This window comes from Callorhinus ursinus, unplaced genomic scaffold, assembly GCF_003265705.2.
Source record: "Callorhinus ursinus isolate GAN/ISIS: 27379988/994484 unplaced genomic scaffold, GSC_fseal_2.0 scaffold50, whole genome shotgun sequence".
Classification (NCBI taxonomy): domain Eukaryota; kingdom Metazoa; phylum Chordata; class Mammalia; order Carnivora; family Otariidae; genus Callorhinus; species Callorhinus ursinus.
This window is the reverse complement of record NW_027397112.1, coordinates 2,591,738-2,604,034: the sequence shown is the minus strand read 5'-3', so window position 1 is coordinate 2,604,034 and position 12,297 is coordinate 2,591,738. Positions and strand designations below refer to the sequence as shown.

General features: G+C 39.0%; 1 long non-coding RNA gene across 1 annotated transcript in view; it reads right to left on the bottom strand.

Moving 5' to 3' along the window:
• Positions 1 to 7,117: 7,117 nt before the first annotated feature.
• Positions 7,118 to 12,297, bottom strand: part of LOC112837541 (uncharacterized) — a 124,341-nt gene continuing 119,161 nt past the window's right edge. Inside the window, exon 3 of the long non-coding RNA XR_012375401.1 lies at positions 7,118 to 7,334. This is a non-coding gene — a long non-coding RNA (uncharacterized lncRNA). The remainder of the gene's footprint in view (positions 7,335 to 12,297) is intronic.

Sequence of the window (12,297 nt, the reverse complement as noted above, 5' to 3'; positions counted from 1 at the left end):
TTAATAGCATCATTCCGAATGGAAAGTAGTTGAGAATTGCTATGGCCTGCTTTCACATCATCAGAAAGGGGTCTCTCTAGGGGTTTTTTATGCTGCTTCTCAGTCTTGTGATGTATTTCTGGAGGAATTTTTTGCTTTCTTCATGAATCCAGGCTAATAATTTAACATCATGGCCTACGACTTCTGTTCACGTGAAATTTCAATCACAACATGGAACCCAATGAATGTAGAGTATTATTACAGCATTTACTATGTTCTGCCCATTCTTATTTAGCAGACAGAAGAAAAAAAGTTGTGTGCCACCAACTTCATTTTGGCCTTCCATTCCATTCGCAACTTCAAAATGATCTGCTTTTCTTCTTCCGGTCCAGTTTGTAAAAGGACAGATAACACAAAATCTACTCTTAGTGGCTTAGGAAAAATCCTGAGTAGAAACAGGGAAATTAAAAAATTTGATGCCAAAATATCCTAAGTTTTATATTTTCATGACAAAAATTATAAGAAATAATTCAGTTTATATATAAACATTGGATCTCACTAGTCATTCAATACAATATATGTAGTAAGGAATTTGAACATGTCAATGAACCACCTCTATTCTATTGTGGAAAAAAACAGAAACACAATAAAGGTAATTGTCTAACATTAGTCATTGCCTAAAGTATGTCATGGAGGTGATGGTGGAGCCAAGATAAGAACTTGAATGCTTCCAATAAAGTAATAGTACATCAAAACATAAAACTATCTGAACCATACTTCCTCTCTCAACTCATGCTTATTGGCTATTTAAATGCTTTCTACGGCATTGGGTCTTCAAAGGTCTCTCAGAGGGCTTTTGTTCACACTCAAAATAATACAAGCCATCAAACGATCAACTAGTGAAAGGAACCAACATTCCAGGAACATAAGATTCACCAAAATATGTATCAAATTTACTTGAGTCCTTCCATAGATGAGTAGTTCTCAACTGCAGCTAATTCTGCACCCCAGACCAGGAGATAGTTGGCAATGTCTGGACATATTTTTAGTTGTCAGAACAGGGTGGGTAGGTGCAAATATCTAGTGGGTAAAGGTCAAAGAAGCTGCTAAGCATCCTACAATGCATGGGATAGCCCCCCACAACAAAAATTACCTGGCCCCAAGTGTCAGCAGTACCAAGACAGAGAAACTCCGGTGTATGCAGACTGTTGGCTAGGCGCATTGATAAAGCTACCAGCTTTTGAGACATTAACAACCAGCAAGGTTTCTATAGGGTGTGTATATTTCATCTGAGCCCCACATTGTTCCGTTCCCAAAGCAAAATGTTATGCTCTTCAAAATCTCCAGGGAAGCTAACAGCATAAAGCTTTGGGTGAAATGTAAATTTCTTAAAATATTTATCCATCCGTAAGTGGCTACATTTTTGACCTTATTATAGGGTTTCTCAGTGTTCCATTTTATTAAAAAATATTTATTTGGTTTCTAAGATTACTGCTTTTCTGACCACAGAAAATTCAATTACTGAAAACTGCAGCTATCAAATTGGTTGAAAATAAATAGCCTTTTATCCAAAGCTGGCAAAGACTGGTTCACTTTTAATATGTAGCCATTTAAAAAAAAATAAAATAAAAATAAGAAAACATTTTCATGGCAAGCTGATGGACTGCACAGTCAGAAGGCAAACGGTCTTTTGCATCATCAGGTTTTATTTAAAACAGGATGAGAAAGGAGTCGGGGGGGGGATGTTTAAGAAAAGAAGGCACCGTAAGAGTAATTTACCATTATTTTTCCTCTTTTGTTTTACAAGACAGAAGAAATGTGAGCCTTTTTGCCAGTGGAAATCACTTTCTCCTGCTTTCTCTCTGTCTCGTTTTGAAATGTTTAGTAATATACAGGAAATGTGGTAAGTGAGATCTACAAACGTGGGCTTCCAATATCAAGGCTAATTATGTGCTAAGCAATGAGGATGGCGGCAGCATTGCTAGGGAGCCACGAAGGAGACTGAGCTGGGATGCCTAGATCTATTTCTCTCATTTGCTTCTCGTTTGCATTTTAATCTACACTTTCTTTTCTTTCGTTTCTAAAAAGAACACTTGTCCACGTTTCCTCAGTGAAAACCAATCAACCCACAAGAAGAGGTAAACTGAAAAACTGAAAGAACCACACTGTGAATAAGAGCGCAGAGATCATGCACCCTGTGGATTACATATAAACAATGTGCCCATCTCCAAATTGCTGTTCTGTCACCACTGAACATGCATCTGGGCTATCTCTCACTTGAGTGAGATGGATCTGCACGTAATCCGAGCTAATTTTTTATATTAGGCTAAGTAAAACATCATTGGAAATTTGATGCTATTGAGAAAATCGATAATGCCTATGTCAAGGATCCAGGGCATCACTCATCCCCTTTTGGACAATTTGCTGAGAATTACCAAGGTTGTGTATTAGAAGAAGCTCTTGACAGATGGGAATCAAGAGACCTAGTTTTGCCTGCTGTGCTGTTATTAAGCAGCAAGTCATTACACCTCACTGAGATACGGCTCCTTTATCCGTGAAATGAAGTGGTTGGAAAAGAGTGTCTAAGGCCATGCCTACCTCTGTAATTGTTTGCCTGTTTGGATAGGCCTTGATTCTGTTCACCCAGTGCAGTAGGAGCTCTGCGCTAAAGATGCGCTACTACTAGCAAGAAGCATTGCTGTTTTAAAGATTTTATTTATTTATTTGAGAGAGAGAGAATGAGACAGAGAGCATGAGAGGGAAGAGGGTCAGAGGGAGAAGCAGACCCCCCGCTGAGCAGGGAGCCCGATGTGGGACTCGATCCCGGCACTCCAGGATCATGACCTGAGCCGAAGGCAGTCGCTTAACCAACTGAGCCACCCAGGCGCCCAGCATTGCTGTTTTAAACTTGAGATTCTGCACTTGTGCAAAGCTGCTTCCAATGATGGTGAAAATGTGAGAATCTTCTTGTCCATTTTATTTTCAAAGAAGCACTCCCTTAAAACAAAAGTATAAATGAAGACGGGTGATGCCAATCAGTCTTGGAAACTGAGACTTTCTTTATAGGTAAGAGACACACACAACATGTTTTTAAATGGGGTCAGCCTGGGTACTGGTGGCAGAAAGGACTCAGCCTCTCTCTCTAGCTCTCTCTTTATAAACACACACACACACACACACACTCTCTCTCTCTCTCTCTCTCTCTCTCCACCCAGGAACGACTCTTCTTCTAGGAGGGTGGGAGGGGACTGGCAAAGGTTTAACCACAGTAAGCATATGGTGTCCGTGACAAAGCACACGGTACCTAGAAAAGACAGAACCACCGCTGTGCAGTGGTCAGACCGGGGCTGAGCCGGGAAAGGCTGACTTCATGAGGAGTTCCCTAAAAAAAGTAAAAAGAAAACATAGCCGCTCCCTCTCTGTTTTCTCGTCTCCCTTGGCTAGGAGCGAACCACAGGCTCCCAGTTTTTACTGTCTGGTTTTGTGGTCTTATTGAGGCTTAACGTGACCACAGACAATAATGGTTCTGGGGCCTCTCATTTTGAAAATTCTCTACTATTTTTCTTAGTCCTACTTACTACATTATAGTTGTGGGTGCTGAATAAAAGGTACTGCTTCTCGCAGCTAATCTCACCTGTTTGAACTGTTCCCAGTTTGTTAGAGACCATGGCTGGAAAAGCCATATCTGGAACTTCTTTTGACAAGTCAGAAAGATGAGCAGGGAGCACAGTGTATTCTGGGAATTCAGCGTGGGTGGAGAGAACGACGCTTTGGTGATTTTTTAAAAATTTTAAAATTGTGAGTTCAGAACATATCTCCACCAAGGCACAGTGATTCCACTGTCATTGGGTTGTCTATTCCAGCCCAGTGGCTCGAGATGAGGGGCTGATATCTTCCTGTCAAAGGGCAAAGGGCATCAAAGGATGGAATTTAAAACATCTTTAAAGAGCACAGGGTCAGCAGATCTTTGTTAACAGCTTCTGTTAGCAGACCTGCCAATGGGTACCCCACACTTCTGGTGGGGCAGCTGTGCCTGATGACAGACAGCTCTGTGAAGACGGGACCTAACAGCAGAATCTCCCATCAAGGCAAGGATGGAACAAGGTGGGGGGGGGGTGGGATGAGGCTCCATATTCAAAGTCTTCTAAGCTCTAAATAAATGAGTAGCTGTGACTCCTAGCTGATGATCATGATTATAATGCCGACCCCACAGAGTTTTAGAGTTAATGTCTGATTCAAACATTTTATGTAATGTGACATACCTAGCAAAACCTCAAAAGCAATAGGCAGATTAGGAACATCGGGGAGGAAGGGTAAGTGTTTGTCAAAGAAGTTCAGTTAATGGAAGAAAAGACTTTAAACCTAGATTTGTATTCACTAGAAAGCAAAATTATTAAAATATTGTCAGAAATGACAGATTGGTGGGCAGGACTAATTGATGAATGGATGCAACGTGCTATTAAATCAGAGCATAGAGGATTTTTAGTGCAGTAAAATACTCTATGATACTATAATGACGGATACCTGTTATTTATTACACATTTGCCCAAACCTATGGAAATTACAACACTAAGAGTGAATTCTAGGTAAATTATGACTTTGGGTGACTACTATATATCGATGTAGGTTCCTCAAGTGTAACAGATGCACCACTTTGGGGCACCGTGAGAGGCTGATAATGGAGAGATATGAGAGATCTCTATACCCTCCTCTCAATTTTTCTGTGAACCAAAAAAGGCTCTAAAAAAATATAGTAAAGAAAAAAAAACAGAGTAGGCTATCTGACTGCACCATTTAGACAAAACCCAAATATTGAGGAAGAGGTATGTAAGACCCCTCCACATCTTCGATGAACACTGGCAAATCCAAGTAGAAACTTCAGGCTGTAGAGGGGAATGTGTGTAGGTGGTGGATTGAAAAGGACCGCTCAATTAAAGTCACCAGAAAAAAAAGGAATTAAATTCTCATTGTGCTTTGCCCGAGTCACATCGCCTTTGCATTAATAACAGAAAAGAAATACCTTTCCATTTTAAGAATGAACATATTAGTTTCATGCAATTAATTACACTTAAAAAAATCCAGCTCAGTTTGACAAAATCATTGGTCATTTACTGTGTGCCAAGCATAAGGTCTGTAGTGCACTAGAATTCAAAGATCAACAAGATTTGTCCTCAAAGAAGTCTCCTCTTATAGGAATGCCAGTTGTATTTTTCTAATTGTTCTTCTGTCCCTTTCACAGAGAGAGAAGTTACTGGATACAGGAATCAAGCAATAACAAGGAAGACACATTTAACTTTTGCCTTCTTTTTGGAAATCAAAGATTTAGGGTTACAGAAGGAAATAGAAAACCATATTTTCATCTGTTTTATTGCCATTAAAAATGTTTTTGCATCTTTGTTGAAAAAGGTTTAAACGCAGTACACCTGAGACTAGGGAAAAACCATATGGGCACAGTCATCTGTCAAATATGAGCAGCCAGAAGCAGGGAGTTTCAAAGACAGACAAATATATTGTTTGAACATACATGGCAGGGAAAAAGGTTGAAAACTCCCACTCTAATCTACTGTCGATATGATTTCCACGTTCATCTGGTGGCTGGTTAACGAAATCCAACCGCTGCACATTTGAGACATAATTATGTGGAAGTAGGAAGAACGTTTGTAATTTATACCAGTGCCTACCCTGTGTTAGCTTCCAAGAGACCTGACCCTTTCCCCAGCCTCTCTTTGACCAAGCCAACTCCACTCATTCCCCAGTCAGATTGGAAGCTACGGGTTCCACTGGAAACATGGTTTATGGATAATGTATCTATAATGGACTCTCCACTCAAAACCCATAGAGCAGTAGCATAGCCATCAGCAATCAGTCCATAAAATCTGCAGTTACCTTCTTTTTTTTCTTAAAGGGGGCAGGAAGCTAATGGGTTTGAAATTGCAGGAGCGGACCACAGACCTTTTTAATAAATGAAAATAAAATTGAGTCTCAGGTTTATGTTGATCTATAGAACTGTGAGTCCCAGAGTCCTCCCACTGTTTCCCTCAGGGTTGATTCCTAGCCTAAACCACCCAACATTTATAGCTGATAAGTGTCTACTGAAGGGTAATAAAATACAGTGTGTGTAGTTGTAGAGAATGTAACTTACCACTTTCATCAAAAGCTCCCTGAAAATGTGTTTATCTAAAAGCCTTGTATGTTTGTGTATATTTCAAATATCTCTGCCGTTAGATTGAGCTCCTTGGGCATTTAAAAGCTATTCCTTGAAAAGGCTTCTTTGGAAACTGTTTAGCTGTGGGTTAATGGTTACATTTCCTTGGATTGGAGATATCCTCCAGGTTACAGAATTCATATAAATATATACAAATGAGACATTGACTATTGCCCCAATTTTATTTTCTCACTAAATCAAGGTAAAGATTTAAAGCCCAATTCATAAAGGGGGAAAAAAATCTTTATGTGGGTGTTAGGTGATTTTTAACTCTGGCACAACTGATGCTGGGAACTTTCCAAGCATGCAGCTGCCTAGTGGGGGGAAAAAAAAGTCTGAGATGTTGAGAAAATGTTTAGGACGCTCTGGTAATAGCTGTGGAATATGACTGCATGTCACTTTTAAAAGCTTGCTGTGCTGCAGATGGTTTATAGCTGGGATATGGATAGCCTTATCTGAAAATGATTCTGGATCACTCAAGAAACAGACAAAAAACAGCTTTTTTCAATCAAACACTGGTCAAGCTATAAATGTCCCCATGACACATTGAGGTTTTCCTTGAGGAAGGTGCTCACTAAGTATCAATGATGAACAGTTGTTAAGGGAGTTGGAAAGTAATATATTTTCTAAGTATGTACTACCTGCATAGAGGTATGCATGAATCCATGTATACTTAGACCATTTATAGAATAATGCATGCAAAATGTAAGTATATTCATGGTTCAGGAAACAAGCAGTCTTACTTGTTTTCAGATGCTCAATAGCTGGATCATCCGGCCATTGACAGAGCATTTGCTATTTCACAATGACAGTTTTATGAATGGGTTTTGATGTAGCATGATTGGGGAAAAGCCCCGATGCTGACTGTTTTCTCCCAAACAGACGATCATGGGGGATCACAGTGCAGCTGTGTTCATTCCGATCCAACTTGTTAGTCACAAGTTTATTCTTGATTTTCTTTCTGCTGGGAGCTTGGAAAATCCACTCTTCCAGCTAACATGGTGGCTTCTACTTCTGGATGGGACCAACCTGGGACATCAAGAATGAAGGTCTGGTGATGCAGCACAGGCTTCTAGTTGGAGGAAAGATCGTGGTGAGTGAGCTGTGGCCACTCTTCTTTGCTGCCATTATATTCATTAAGAGACTCCTCCTGACAGAGTGAAGCAATTAATATGCTTTTATTACCATATTTCTCTTTCATAGTACGTAAAAGACAGTGGTGCTTGTAATGGATACTCAATAAATAACTGTTTATCGTGCTCTCTTCGGCAGCACATATACTAAAAATAAATAACTGTTTATCATTGACTGATAATTCACCTCCTCTCAAATACCATAAGCCAAGGAAAAATGGCTATTTGAGGTTTTAAATTTGAATTTTCTAGATCAATAATCTACATTAACCTAACTAACTAGATAATTATTCATTTATTTACTTTTTCCACACAGATACATCCTAAAATTAAGATTTTGGTATCTGGGGGCACCTGGGAGGCTCAGTCAGTTAAGCATCTGCCTTCAGCTCAGGTCATGATCCCACAGTGCTGGGATCGAGTCCCGCATGGGGCTCCTCACTCAGCAGGGAGCCTGCTTCTCCCTCTGCCTGCCGCTGCCCCCTGCTTGTGCGTGCTCTCTTTGACAAATACATAAATAAAATCTTTAAAAAAAAAGATTTTGGTATCTAATTATTTCAGGGTCTTTTAACAATAGAAAAACTATTAAAATATAACTTACACAAGTTATACAATATAACTTAAAATATGAAAAATAATAATCTCTAATAATGTTCATTCATTCAAAGAGCTTGCCAAGTTCACAGCTCTAAGGTGGTGGGACCAAAGTCTGAAGTTCCTGCCTCTGGGCTTTGGTGCATGTGCTCTTAACAACTATGTTACATTTTAAACAAAATCCCAAAGTGGGCCACTCTAATATCGGAGCTGCATACAGCAGGGTACAAAGTTATAGTTCTAGGTAAACCAGAGGTCAAACCAAACCAGTAGTGAATTTAAGAAGTTAACCAAGATCATACGCAGTGCTTTTCTTCTTTAGAAAGAAAAAACTATATGCCTAAAGAGAGTTTTCAGCTTCTGTACTAGGTAATAATCAATGTAGAGAAGTCATGTCTACATGCCTTATAATTCTATCCAGGGCCCCTGATACGAGTGAGCAAAATGAAGTACTCAGGCAAACTAAACACAACAGTGGGCAGTGATCACCGCACTTTTATTGGAAAATCTGGTGTTTGGAGACTATAAAAATGGTAATAATGGCAAATTTCTTTAATAGTAATGCAGCAGAATGAAATATAATCTTAAGACTTCTATCTGCACCTCATGAAAACCATTCTAAAGAGATCCACACCCCTTGAAAATCCTTTTCGTCTGTGGTTCATATATGTGTGTGTGTGTGTCCCAACCTTGAAGCACTTTTCATCTGTACTTCTTCTATGTGTGTGTAAATATCCCAAGCTTCCATCTGACATTTTTATTTCAATCTACATATAAGTTTCTAGCTGACAAATTACTACTATACATGAAATCAAACAGTCAAATGGAACCTTGGAAGTAGTTAAAGAATTGAAATTATTTGGTATAAATAGTCAAGTTACAATTCTCTCATTTTCACGCGGGGGTTCTGAAGCCTTGAGAACAGGGTCATACGGAGCACCACTCTCAATCTTATGATCTATTTATGAATTAACAGAAACACACCAGCTGCCACCCAAAAAAATATTTATCTGGAAATTCAAAATAACTACCATACAAATCCACACGTCAGCCTCTTGCTTTCTCTTTGGAATAATTCTAATTCTCTGAATTTCAACACATAACACTTATGAAATGACCACTGAACTCGTCAAAATGCTCATGGAATGAATCTTTTTCGAAAGGCCAATTAGCAAACATTAATGTAAAGAATTTTCACAACAGGATAATGATAATAATTTTTAATATTTTAGAAAATCCTAAGGAAGTTATATGCATTCCTTATTTGATTTTTAATGCCTCTCCCTTTCTCCTTCCCCTGTTCAAACTCCTGTCTCTGCTGCTTCATGCCATCCTTCACTTCCCTAGGCTTCATCCGGACTTGGGTACCCTAAAAAAAAAAAAAAAAAAAAAAACCCTATATGTGCCAAGGACATTTCAAAGAACAGGGCCCCATTCTGATTCTACAAACACTATTACAACTTATTTTTATAGAATCAAACCAAGCCAAACGGAACTCATTTCAATAGCTGACAAATTACCAAAAATAGTCCGTATTATAAATTGCCTCCTGTAATATACTGAGCTTCTTCTGAAAGAGGAAATAAGAGATAGATTCCATTTTAGCCAGTTAGAATGTATCCAAACACTTTTAATTTTAGAATCAGGCTGTTCAACAAATTAAAAGTCTGAAAACCTCTGCAGATTTTGAGCACACATATCAACAAGGGTGGAGCAGACAGGAAATGTCAGCCTTTCTGTGTGTTGGATAAAGCACCTTGCCTGGGGGAAAGGAGGTGGGAAAAAAACAGCCATATTTCTCTAATTTAGGGATTCCCTCCACCCTGCAGCGTATGCAAGGTTTCAAGTCTGACTTTTCCTGACAGAGGGAGGAACAGCGGAAGTTAGTTCAAAAGAACCGTCAAGAGAGTCTTGTCTCAGGTAAAACCAAGTGCTCCAACAAGAGCAGCCTCCGCTGGTGATCTTTCTGCCACATGAGCGAACTGTCAGGCGGCTGCAGCAGGGAGGAGTGTTCGTTTTCTTAATGCCTGACTCCATGCGCGCACACACACTTCAGAGAGGATTGCTTTTCACGAGTATTTTAGCTACGTTTTTTAAAATGCGAACCCCCTTGAAATCAAGAGCTAATGGAATTCCCAACTCTGGTTACATTGTTGATTTATAGAGTTTTGGCGGGCCAGATGTATAGCTTTCCAAAAGAAAATGATAATATCTGTGCTAATCACTTCCTGAAGAAGTTGACATTCTGGCCAATCTCTAGCACCACTTTTAAGTCTCTCCTTTGGCTCCTGAGAGTTTTATTTCATGATCTTTTCTCTCTCCGCAGGGAGGCTTGTCAGCTTGTATACATTTTTATTCCAACAGGTGCTCTGAAGACATCTTGAGTGAAGACTGTGAAGAGTGCGTGTGTAATAAATGAATTTTATCTGTGAAATGAATTCATGTTATCGTTCTATGATAATTCTATCTTGAACTCAGTCAAAATAGATGAATTTCTTTGTGACAGCTAATTTTTACTCAGCACCAAATTGTTTAGACCTAAGGTAAAATTATCAATCAACTAACTGAGTGCCTTCCTACTTGTTTTAAAGCTGGGAATTTCCTTTCCAAAATAGAGTACTTTTATGTATGTATTTTTCAGAAGCTAAGGAAAAATACTCAGGGTGAAGCGAAGCTATAGTGAGGTGGTCAGTGGTCACAGAATCTTGCCCGGATGGCTTCTCTTTGCCCTTCTCTAGGTGCTCTTAGGACACTGATGCCTCAGATTTCAGCTTAGAAACAAACCACTAGTCCTGAGGACTGTCCCCTTGATGCAGTTCGCCAACCACAAAAGTACCTGGACAGCAAAACTGTCCCGATTCCTGACAGACAGCTAGGTGCTCGAGTCTTTTTGTATACTCAGAAATTTAGAAGAGAAATTGTACTAAAGCATGTATTAACAACCGATTACATGCAAATTACATATGAGGCACTGTGTTGGACTTTGACTTCTATTAGTTTTTTAAAGGTTGGGTTTTTGAGAAATTAATGGTGGGATTTTTTTTATTCATGAAATCTACACTTACTGCTACCTTTGCCGGTCACTGTGACTTAGGCAAACCACTTATGTTTTCTCAATGTGTTTCTTCATCTATACAAGGTGTAAATGCTATCCAGGTCTCTCTATTATTCGTAGGGTGGAATTTGATAGTAGATGGAGAAGAGCAAGCACAATGCCTGGCACATTACAGACACCATAAAGAATGTTACTGAATGAATGAAATATACAGGAAACTGACTGCCACCCAAAAGTTTGCCTCTACTGAGTAATAGAAACGCACAGCAATGTAAACCAGTTTAGACAGGGTCTTCGTGGTAGGAATCAGTTGATTTCTATGATGAGAGCTTACAGCCCCATGTTCAGGTGATACGTTACTTTGCAAGTAATCAGACTAAATTCTTCCAGACATCCAAATCTTTGAATGTTAGCAAGGAGACTTATGTATCGCCATCCAGTCTGTTCTTGCAAGCTCTGTGGTATGGTAGCTCTTTCCTTTAGGTACTCTCTAACACGTGAACTATTGTGCACAAAGGTTCTCTCAAGAGAGATGAGACAATATTTTAGTACCAAGATTCATCCAATCTTTAGTCTAGTTGGACAATTCTCAATTAAGTGATGGGTAGGTAACAGGATCCACAGATTAACCAGATTCTTACTCCCTCTTCAAGAAAGACAGCACCAATCCACACACTTAGAAATTAGGATTCATTTCACCCATTTAAAGTTATTTGTAATATAAGCTACCCTAATGTTGATAGAGGTTAAACAGTTGATGCTTTTTAAAAACTATCTGGGGAAAGAACAGTCATAATTAGTATCTTTCACACACTAACAGCTCCTAGGGTCTGTACTGCAAATTAAAGTGATTCACTTGTTAGCTAGGCATCCTTAAAGTACTGATTAAAATAATGCATTGTTGATACTATAGTTCTGTATAGTAAATCACAAACAATAAAACAGATATATAAAAACTTTGATATGATGCCTAATATGGCAGGTGCCTAAATTTTTGTGAAAGCTTAAAAATTTTGTCAAAGCTTTCTTCATGAAGTCTGGACTTAAATACTATCTGTGTCACTATGCTATGTTATGCTAAGATGTCTTAGAATTGCTCTAATCATTACCATGAGAGACGATGGACTCTGAAAAACAAACTGAGGGTTCTAGAGGGGAGGGGGGGGTGAGGATGGGTTAGCCTGGTGATGGGTATTAAAGAGGGCACGTTCTGCATGGAGCACTGGGTGTTATACGCAAATAAAGAATCATGGAACACTACATCAAAAACTAATGATGTAATGTATGGTGATTAACATAACATAATAAATATATATATATATATATATATA